The sequence below is a fragment of the Martes martes genome, assembly GCF_963455335.1.
Source record: "Martes martes genome assembly, chromosome: 2".
NCBI lineage: Eukaryota > Metazoa > Chordata > Mammalia > Carnivora > Mustelidae > Martes > Martes martes.
Window position 1 is genome coordinate 58,606,264 of NC_137889.1, and position 11,849 is coordinate 58,618,112.

Consider the following 11,849-nt stretch of genomic DNA (forward strand, 5'->3'; position numbering starts at 1 on the left):
AGCAGTAGTTATTTTGGGAGTGTGGGAGAGGGAAAGATCTCTCACATTTGTCTCATATTTTCTTGTTCTTTTACATTAAAAAATTTTTTAAAAATGGGTATCATATGATGTAAACAGAACTAACACTGTAAGCTGATATTAAGGAAACAAAAGGAAAAATAGAGGCTCTAAACGTAAAACCATGCTTAAATAATCATTAAAACCACAGGAATAGATCAAACATCCCAATAAATATTCATCTAAGTTTTTCATTATCAAATATTCTTTTCACTTACTCATATAATGGTTTCAGAGTCATTGCTGATTTTGATCTGGTAACAGATATCCTCACCACTAAGCCTTTCTATTAAGAATCAATCAGCTTTTACATTGACATTTTCCAAAGGCCTCCTATACAAGATGCAGTCAGAAAACCAAGAGTCACTTAAAGAAACTGAAGAGTTAACTGTATAATGGACGTGGTACCCAACATGTAACAATAAATTCTGTGTGACCATCATTCCCAAGGATGAAGGAGTAGGTTGTGTAAAACCAATGTTTCCATCAAGAACAATTTTAAAATACAGAAAAACAGTTTTAAAACATCTATTTAAAGCAAATGAAGAACTGCTGAAGCAAAAGAACAAGAGGGACCAAGAATTCAGAGAGCAGGAAACATGGATATGTGGCCTGATATGCACAGTTGCTTTTCCAAGAAGGCATTTGTTGAATCTTGAAATTGAAGTTGAAGGCAATTTGTTGAGGCATAAGGTGAGAGGCTGAGAACCAAGCTTTGACTAGGCTGGTGCTAGAAATCAGTGCAGTTTTGGTGGCCTTACAAGGCTATAGACAAAATTCAAAATGAAAGGAATAAGACATAGGTTTCGAGAAGGGGAAGTGCCAAGGACTGAGTATGACACAGAGCCCAATTTTCCCTTCAAGAAATCAGAAAATTCTGAAGCTGCAGGAGGAAGGAGCTAAGAAGCTAAGCAGAAAGCCTCTTTGAAAAGCAGAGTGGAGATTTTGGCAGTTTTATTGTACTGAGGAAACATGGGTTAGAGTTCAAGTTCTGACAGAGGAACTGAACATACTGAACTCTCCCAGGTGGAAGCCTCTGAATAGCTACATTCTTACTGCAGTAACAAATCAAAGGAAGGCAGAGACCTACCAGCCTCAACTCAGCTCAGCCCCTAATGGAATTAAGGTGATCCACCATTTATCTGCTAATTAGAAGAAAGGGTGAACCTTCTCTGGAGTAACAGAACATTATCTGGAACCTCACCAACAAAAAATAACTAGGTGTTTTAAGAGACAGGACTATATGAGGTGTCTGGGTGGCTCAGCTGGTTAAGCCTTTGGCTCAGGTGATGATCTCAGAGTCCTGGGATCCAGCCCCCCATCAGGCCCTCTGCTCAGCAGGGAGTCTGTTTGTCCCTCTCCTCTGCCCCTCCCCACTCCGTTCGTGTGCAGTCTCTCTCTCCCCCCTCTATCAAATAAGTAAATAAAATATTTTTTTAAAAAAGAGAGAGAGGAGACAGACCCATATGATTAAAACCAAGAAAAAAAAATTACAACATTTTGGTGGTCCAGCTATTGAACTTAATATACAAGACTGTATATAACTATGTCAAAAATGTTCAAGAAAATAAAAATGAAGAATTTCACCAGAAACTGAAATCTATTATGAAAGGAATCAAGTGGAAATTTTATAACTGAGATATACAATCTGGAATTAAGAACTCATTAGATTTATCAAAAGACAGAATTGGCAAAATAGAAAACAAGATAATACAAAATATCCAAACAGAAGCACACAGAAGCACACAGACCAAAAAATGCTGAAAAATGCATAAAAAAAACAAGAGACATGTAAAACATGGAAAAGCCTAAGATATGCATAACTAGAATCTTAAAAGGTGGGCAAAAAGAAAATGGGCAGAGGCATTATATAAAAAGATGATGCCTGAGAATTTTCTAAAACTAATTGAAGACAATAATCTACAGATTCAAAATCTTCTACAAACCCCACAAAGGATACACATAAGAAAATCACAGCTAGACAAATGTTAAATTGTTGAAAACTGAAGAAAAATATCTGAAAAGCAGCCAATGGGAGTGGAAGGAGGAAAAGACAACTTACCTTTAACAGAGCAACAGTTAACCCTCAGAGCTGACTTTGGAAAACCATAAAACAACAGAATGACTTTTAAAGAGCTAAGGAAAAATAACTGCAAACTTCTAAGTCTACAGCCAGCAAAAATATCCTTCATAAATGAAGGTAAAGTAAAGACATTTTCAGACAGACAAAAAAATGAGAGAAAATCAGTCACCAGCAAACCTGCACTGTAAGAAATACTCAAGAGTTTTTTAGACAGAAGAAAGATGATCAAAGATGAAAACTCAAAAGTACTTAAAATCAACAAAAGGGGTGAAAATGTGGGAAAATATAAATGAATACTCTCTGTACCAATAAAAAGTAATAATGTCTTAAAATACATACAAAATACCGTGTGTGTGTGTGTGTATCTCAATAGGTGACAGAAGAGGACAATAATTCTGTAAGAATACAGAAAATCTAAACAAGCCAATTATAAATTTGATCTAAATAACATATTTATGGGGCGCCTGGGTGGCTCAGTTGGTTACGCGACTGCGTTTGGCTCAGTCATGATCCCAGGGTCCGGGAATCGAGCCCCACATCGGGCTCCCTGCTCAGTGAGGAGCCTGCCTCTCCCTCTCCTTCTGCTGCTCTGCCTGCTTGTGTCTCTCGCTCTCTCTGTCAAATAAATAAATAAAAATATTTTAAAAATAAATAAATGAATAACATATTTATACTCATGATATCCAATAATAACTGGATCCTATTTAACAGACACATGGAATCTTTATTAAAATTAGCCATATTCTAGATCCTAAAGCATGCCACAGCAAACTTCGGAGAATTAAAATCATTCATAGAAGGTTCTATGACTAAAATGTAATTAAGGTATAAACCAATTACAGAAAAAGTCCAAACCCAACTTCTTGAAAATCTGGAAATTAGACAACAAACTTCTAAATAACCCATAATCAACAAAGGGAATCATAACAGAGATGTAAGTTGTACATATAATTATGCAGGTTATATAATCTATATATAAAAGTAAATAAAGACAATATCAGCAAAAGCTGTACTCAGAGAAAATTTACAATCTGATATACACATAACAGATAATAAGAAAGCCTGAAAAAAATTAATGACCTAAGCTCCATCTCAAGAAGCTAGAAAAAGAATGGCTAAACTTAAGGAATGTATAAGGAAAGCAATAACAAGAAAACAAACAATTTGAATTATCACTATCAGGAACGAAGAAAATTAATGTAGAAAAATAATGCAGATACCATATATAATAAATTTACTAGATTTATATTACTAGATTTACTAGAAAAATAATGTAGATACCAAAAGTAATAATTTTGACATGATGAAATGAGCAAATGCCTTGGGGAAAAAAAATCACAATTCACCAAAACTCATAAAAGTTTATCTTCTATCTACAAAGAAATTTAATCCATTATTAGAAATTATTCCCCCCAAAGAAAACTCTAGACTAAGATGGCTTTACTAGAAAAATATGTCAAACATCAAAGCAAGAAGTTGCAGTAATCACACAAAAACTCTTCCTAAAAGGGGGGAGAAAGGAACTTTACCCAATTCGTCTAATGAAATCAGCCTAATTTTTATAACAAAACCCATCAGGAACTATCTAAGAAGAAAAATTATTCCTCATGATCATAGATATAAAAATTGTATCAGTAAATTAATCCAGAATATGTACAAAAGGAGTAATATACCACATGAACTTTTTTCCTAAGGATAGAACACTGATTAACATCTGAAAAACCAGTTAATGTAATGAATAGCATTAATAGAAAAAGGGTGAAAAGTCACATGATCCACTAATAATAGAGATGTAGTAAAAGTATTAAATGAAATTCAACACACATTTATTATGAAAACTACTTGCAGAGTAAGAAGAAATCTCCTCAAATCTTCTGGAAAGTAGATACATCAAACCACAGCAAACCTCATACTTGGTGGTAAATTGGAGAAAGCTTCCCAAAATCGAGGATGAGGCAAAAGTACTTGTCATTACCATCTTATTTAACACTGTATTGAAAGTCCTCACCAGGGCAGTAAGAAAAGAAAAAGAAATAAAAGGTGAAAGAATAAGAAGGAAAGAAATATAAGAATTAGGGGTACATGGATCAGAAAGGAAGAAACTATCATTATTCATAGATGACTTGTGTTCCAGTTATCAAACTTTTATCCCTCAGTTCCAAACTCACCCCTCAATACCTGCTCTATGATAATCATTTCTCCTTTATAGTAAGCATGAGTTTAAACTTCATCAATAAAGAGTGTTGGAGAAACACTGCAGGACAAAAGGGCTTCCTTGTTGGTTGTGGTTGCTGCACAGTGAGGCAGCAGTGCAAATGTTAAGAAATTTATGATTCTCTATTCCACCATGTGCAGAAAGGTCTCTTAGTAGCCTCACGATCACAGCATAGCTTGGTGACCCCCTTCTTGCAGCCCTTCCGATATGTATACTGCATAGTTGAGGCCTCCCACCTGCAACAGTGCCCTGTCTCCCTCCTTTTGCTCAGTCACCAGCTAACACCTGCCCATCCCTTGAAGACTTGCTTACTCCTTGCCCAGCAACTATTGACCAGCTCTGGCCCAGCCAACCTGGTGAATTTCTCTGCCATCCATTGAGCTGCAACTACATCTATAATTAAGGTCTGAGCCTTTATGTCTGGTTGTCTCTTCCAAGATTGTCCCTCTGCCCTAGAGAACCCTGTTGAGCTATCTTGTAAATACTCTCTTATACTAGCTTATTAATTCTTTATATTACACTTTCCTTGTTTAAATCATTGAGTGCTTCTGTCTTCTAATAGAACCAGACTAATAAAATCTGTTACAAAGAAAAACCAAGATAATCTATAAACCATTAAAATAAATGAATTTACTAACACTGGATAAAAAAATCAATTAAGATAAAAGTTATCTGTATTTCTACATTCCAGGAATATATTAAAATGAAAATTTAAAATATCACCAATAGAAAAGGAAACTAAGAAAAAATTCCATTTTTAAGAGCATCAAAAAGAAAGCATAGCATCCTATTCTTAGGAATAAAATTAACCAGTGTGGTGAAAGACAGAAAACTATAGAGTATTACTGATGAAGAAGACCTAATAAACAGACATTCATATTTATAGATTAAATGACAATGTTACTAAGATGGTGATATTCCCTAACATGATCTATAAATTCAATCTAAAAATCCCAATGGCCTTTTTTTGCAAAAATGGGAAAGTAGATCCCAAAATTCATATAGAATTGCAAGAGAGTCTGAACAGATCAGAACAACCTTGGGTAGGGGGAGCAACAAAGTCAGAGTACTCATACTTTCCAATTTCAAAACTTAATACAAAGCTACAGTAATCAAAACATGTGGTATTAGCGTTAAGTCTAAACATGCAAAAGAATAAAGCTGGAGACCCTTGCATTATACCACATACAAAAATTACTTACAAATGGATCAAAGGCCTACACATAAGAGCTAAATCTATACAACTTATAGAAGAAAACAGAGGTAAACGTTCATAACGTTGGGTATGGCAATGTTTTCTTAGATTGGACAACAAAAGCACAAGCACAAAGGAAAAAAAATAGATATATTAGACTTCATCAAAATAGAATGCTTTCACATACCTAAGGACATTATCAGGAGAGGAACCAGACAACCCACAAAATGGAAAAAATATTTATAAAGCATATCTGGTAAGGGTGGTAAGGGTCTAGTATATAGAATATAAAAAGAACCCCCACAACTCAACAAAAAGACAACCAAATTTATTGAGTGGGCAAAAAACATGAATAGACATTTCTCCAAAGAAGTTACACAATGGCCAATAAACACATGAAAAGATGTTCAATGTCATCAGTCATTAAGGAAATGCAAATCAAAACCACAATGTATCTACATTATACCCACAAAGATAGCTAATCTAAAAAACAGAAAACAATAAGTGTTGACAAGGATGTGGAGAAATCAGAACGCTCATGTGTTGCTGTGGGAATGTAAAATGATACAACCATGACAGAAAACAATTTGGCAATTCCTTAAGATGTTAAACATAGATTATCATATGATTAGCAATTCTACTCCTAGGTATGTGCCAAAAGAATCAAGAATGATGTTCAAGGCAAAACTTGTATATGAATTTTCACAGCAAGACAGCATTGCTCATAATAGCCCACAGAGTAAAATAAAGCAAAGGAAGGAAATAAAAGAAGAAAAATCAATGAAATTAAAACAGAAAAGCAAGAGAGAAAAATTCTCATATAAGGGCTGGTTCTTTGAAACTACCAATAAAATTGTAAGTTTCTGGCCAAGACTATTAAAGAAAAAGGAAAAACACAAATTATCAATATCAAGAATAGAAGAGGTCACTGAAGTTCTGTAGGCATTAAAAAGACAATAAACAAATATTACAAACAACTCTATGCACATAAACTAGCCACCTTAGATGAAGTAGACCAATTCCTCAAAGGCAGATTACCAAAACTCACCCAAGATGAAACTGATAATCTGAATAGTCCTGTAACTACTAAAGAATTTGAATTTGGGTTTAAAAATCTCCAGAAAAAGGGGCGCCTGGGTGGCTCAGTGGGTTAAAGCCTCTGCCTTCGGCTCAGGTCATGATCCCAGGGTCCTGGGACTGAGCCCTGCATCAGGCTCTCTGCTCAGCAGGGAGCCTGCTTCTCCCCCTCCCCTCTCTCTGCCTGCCTGCCTGCCTACTTGTGATCTCTGTCTGTCAAATAAATAAAAGTATTTAAAATAATAATAATAATAAAAATAAAAATCTCCAGAAAAAGAAATGTCCAGGTCAGATGGTTTCATAGATAAAATCTAACATTTAAAGAATAATTAACATCAATTCTAAACAATCTTTTCAAGAAAATAGCAAAGAAAGGAACACATCCCAACTAATTCTATGAAGTATTAAAACCAAACAAAAATAATACAAAAGAAGAAAACTACAGACCAATATTCCTCATGAACATAAATATAAAGTCTTTAACAAAATAGTAACAAAGCAAATCCAAATATATATTAAAAGCATTATATACCACAACCTATTAGGGTTTGCTTCAGAAATTCCAGGCTGGTTCAATATTCAAAAGTGAATTAATGTAATCCCATATTACCAGCCTAACAGAAAAATCACATTATCATACCAATGCAGAGAAAGCACTTATGATTTTACATTTTCAATGAACTAGAAATAGAGGGTAACTTCCTCGATTTGATAAAGAGCATCTACAAATACCCTACAGCCATCATAATTAATGGTGAAACATGGATGCTTACCCCTAAGATTGGAAATAAGGGAAGGGTGTCTGCTCTTACCACTCTTATTCAACATGGTACTGGAAATCCTGCCAACACAATAAAGCAAGAAAAGAAAAGAAAAGGTGTACACTGGAAAAAGAAATAAAACTGTTCCTGTGGCGCCTGGGTGGCTCAGTGGGTTAAAGGCTCTGCCTTTGGCTCAAGTCATGATCCCAGAGTCCTGGGATCAAGCCTCGCATCGGGCTCTCAGCAGGGAGCCTGCTTCCTTCTCTCTCTCTCTGCCTGCCTCTCTGCCTACTTGTGATCTCTGTCTGTCAAATAAATTAATGAAATCTTAAAAAAAAAAAGATTAAAAAAAAGAAATAAAACTGTTCCTATTTGCAGTTAACACTACTGTCTACATAGAAAATCCCAAGGCATCTACAAAGAACACCTCCTTGAATTAGTGAGTTTGGAAGACTGCAGGATATAAGAAAAACATACCAAAAAAACCCAACTCTATTTCTTTAAAAAATAAATAAAAAGATTTGTCCATTTTGAAAGAAAGAGGGAGAAAAAGCATGCATAACATAGGGGGAGGCACAGAGGGAAAGAATCCCAAGCAGACTTCCTGCTGAGTGCAATGTCAGTCGCAGAACTCAATCCCATAACCCAGAGATAATCACTCGAGCAAAAATCAAGAGCCAGATGTTTAACTGAGCCACACAGGTACCCCAACTCTATTTCTCCCCCCCCCAATATATTTATTTATTTATTTATTTATTTATTTATTGTGAAAGAAACAGAGCAGGAGGGTCAGAAGGAAGGGGAGAAGCAGACTCCACTGAGCACAGAGCACAGAGCTCCATGCAGGGCTCAATCTCAGGACTCTGAAATCACAGTCTGAGCTGAAGTCAGATGTTCAAATAACTGAGCCATCCAGGTGCCACAGCCTAACTCTACTATATAAAACTGTGTTCTATTTATAAAGAGCACATGAAAACTAGAACAATATACTTATAACCATTGAAAAAAAGAAAGAAAAAAGAAATACCTGGGTGTAAATTCAACAAAACATGTACGGACTCAAATGCAGAAAACAATAAATGAGACAGAATAAATCAAGGAATATAAATAAATTAACAGATACACACTGTTTTAGTTTGCTAGGGTTGCTATAACAAAGTACCATAAACTGCGAGGCTTAACCAACAGAAATTCCCTGCCTCACATTTCTGGAAGCTAGAAATCTGAGATCAAGATGTTGGCAGAACCATGTTTCCTCAGAAGGTGCAAGAGGAGGATCTGCTCCTGCTCTCTCTCCTATCTTCTGGTAGTTCCTTGGATTGTGACAGCATAAATCTGATCTTCACTGCATCCTCTCTATACCTGTTCACATCATCTTCCTTCTACTGTGTGTCTGTCTGTGTCTAAATTTCCCTATTCTAAGGGAATTCAGTCATACAGAATTAGGGCCCCTCCCTACTTCAGTATAACCTTATCTTAACTAATTACATTTGAAATGATCTTATTTCCAAATAAGGTCACATTTTGAGGTACTGGGTGTTACAACTCCAACACAGACATTTTAGGAGGACTCAATTCAAGGCAACCAAATTTACTGAATGGGTTGAAGATTCAACATTAAAGATGCCAATTCTCTCCCAGATGATTTCCAGATTTAATGAAATTTCTAACAAAGAGCAGCATATCCATCACAGCCAGGTGGGATTTCTCCCTGGGATGCAAGGGTGGTTCGACAATTGCAAATCAATCAATATGACAGAACACATAAATACGAGAAAGGCAAGAACCACATGTTCCTCTCGACTGATGCAGAAAAAGCATTAGACAAAATACAACATCCTTCCCTGATTAAAACTCTTCAGAGTAGAGGGATAGAGGGAACATTCCTCAATTTCATAAAATCAATCTATGAAAAACCCACAGCAAATATCATTCTCAATGAGGAAAAGCTGAGAGCCTTTCCCTTGAGATCGGGAACACGATACAGATGCCTGCTCTTGCCACTATTGTTCAACGTAGTACTAGCAACACAGTACTAGCAATCAGACAACAAAAAGAAATAAAAGGTATTCAAACTGGCAAAGAAGTCAAACTCTCCCCCTTCACTGATGACATGATACTTTATGTGAAAAACCCAAAAGACTCCAACCTCAAATTACTAGAACTCATACAGCAATTCAGTAATGTGGCAAGATAACAGAAATCAGTTGCTTTCTTATACACTAACAATGTAACTGTAGAAAGAGAAATTAAGAGAATCGATTCCATTTACAATAGCACCAAAAGCTGTAAGATACCTTGGAATAAACCTAATCAAAGAGGTAAAAGATCTATACTCTAGGTACTATAGAACATTCATGAAAGAAATTGAAGAAGACATAAAAAGATGGAAAAACATGTCGTGCTCATGGATTGTTAAGAATAAACATTGTTAAAATGTCTATGCTGCCCAGAGTAATCCACACTTTCAACACCATTCCCATCAAAATACCAATGGCATTTTTCAAACTGCTAGAACAAACAAGCCTAAAATGTGTATGGAACCAGAAGAATGAAACTCGACCACTCTCTCACACCATACACAAAGACAAACTCAAAATGGATAAAAAGACCTCAATGTGAGACAGGAATCCATCAAAACCTTAGAGGAGAACATAGGCAGTAACATCTTCAACTTCTTGCAAGGCACAAAAGCAAAAATGAACTTTTGGGACTTCATCAAGATAAAACAAAACAAAAGAAAAGCAAAATGGGAAACAGAAGCAAAAATGAACTTTTGGGACTTCCTCAATATAAAAAGCTTCTGCACAGCAAAGGGAACAGTCAACAAAACAAAGAGGCAACCCACGGAATGGGAGAAGATATTTGCAGGTGACACTACAAAGCGCTGATATCTAAGATCTGCAAAGCACTTCTCAAACTCAACACTCAAAAATCAAATTATCAAGTAAAAAAATGGGCAGAAGACATGAACAGACACTTCTCCAAAGAACGCATACAAATAGCTAACAGATAATGAAAAAATGTTCATCATCATTAGCCATCAGGGAAATTCAAACCACTGAGATACCACCTAACACCACTTAGAACAGCAAATACTGACAAGGCAAGTAACAACAAATGTTGGAGAGGTTGTGGGGAAAGGAGAACCCTTTTACTGTTGGTAGGAGTGCAAGTTGGTACAGCCACTTTGGAAAACACTGTGGACGTTTCTCAAAAAATTAAAAATAAAACTACTCTATGACCCAGCAATTGCACTACTGGGTATTTACCCCCAAAGATACAGGTGTAGTGAAAAGAATGGCCGTATGCACCCCAATGTTCATAGCAGCAATGTCCACAATAGCCAAATTGTGGAAAGAGCCAAGATGGCCTTCAACAGATGAGTGGATAAAGAAGATGTGGTTCATATATATAATGGAATATTACCAGCCTTCAGAAAGGATGAATACCCAACTTTTGCATCAACATGGATGGGACTGGAGGAGATTATGCTGAGTGAAATAAGTCAAGCAGAGAAAGTCCATTATCATATGGTTTCACTTATTTGTGGAACATAAGAAATAGCATGGAGGACATTAGGAGAAAGAAGGGGAAAATGGGGGGGGTATGGGAGGGGGAGGCGAACCATGAGAGGCTATGGACTCTGAGAAACAAATCGAGGGTTTTAGAGGGGAGAGGGGTAGGGGGATGCATTAGCCCAGTGATGAGTATTAAGGAGGGCAGGTATTACATGGAGCACTGGGTGTTATATGGAAACAATGAATCATGGAACACTACATCAAAAACTAATGATGTGGGGTGCCTGGGTGGCTCAGTGGGTTAAGCCTCTGCCTTCGGCTCAGGTCATAATCTCAGGGTCCTGGGATGGAGCCCCACATCAGGCTCTCTGCTCAGCAGGGAGCCTGTTTCTCCCTCTCTCTCTGCCTGCCTCTCTATTTGTGATCTCTCTGTCAAACAAATAAATAAAATCTTAAAAAAAAAACTAAAAACTAATGATATACTGTATGGTGACTAACATAACATAAAACAAAACAAAATGCAGCATGACTTTTAGTAGATAGAGAAGAGTTTATTCTAAATTATATAAAAAAATGAAATAGATTTCGAAAAAAAATTGGGAAGAATCATGCCAGCCAATTTTAAGACTTATAGGTAGCTAACAGTAATCAAGACAGTGTGGTATCAGTGGAGAGACAGATACAAAAGATCAATAGAACATAATAAAGAAGGGGCACCTGGGTGGCCCTTGGTTTGGTTAAGCATCTGCCTTCATTTGGTTAAGCATCTGTCTTCAGCTCAGGTCACCATCCCAGAGCCCTGGGATTGAGCCCACATTGGGCTCCCTGCTCAGTGGGGAGCTGCTTCTCTGCCCCCTCTCCCTGCTTGGTCTATCTCTCTCTGTCAAATAAATAAATAAAATCTTTAAAAGAAAAAAAAAAAAAAGAACTTAAGAGAGAA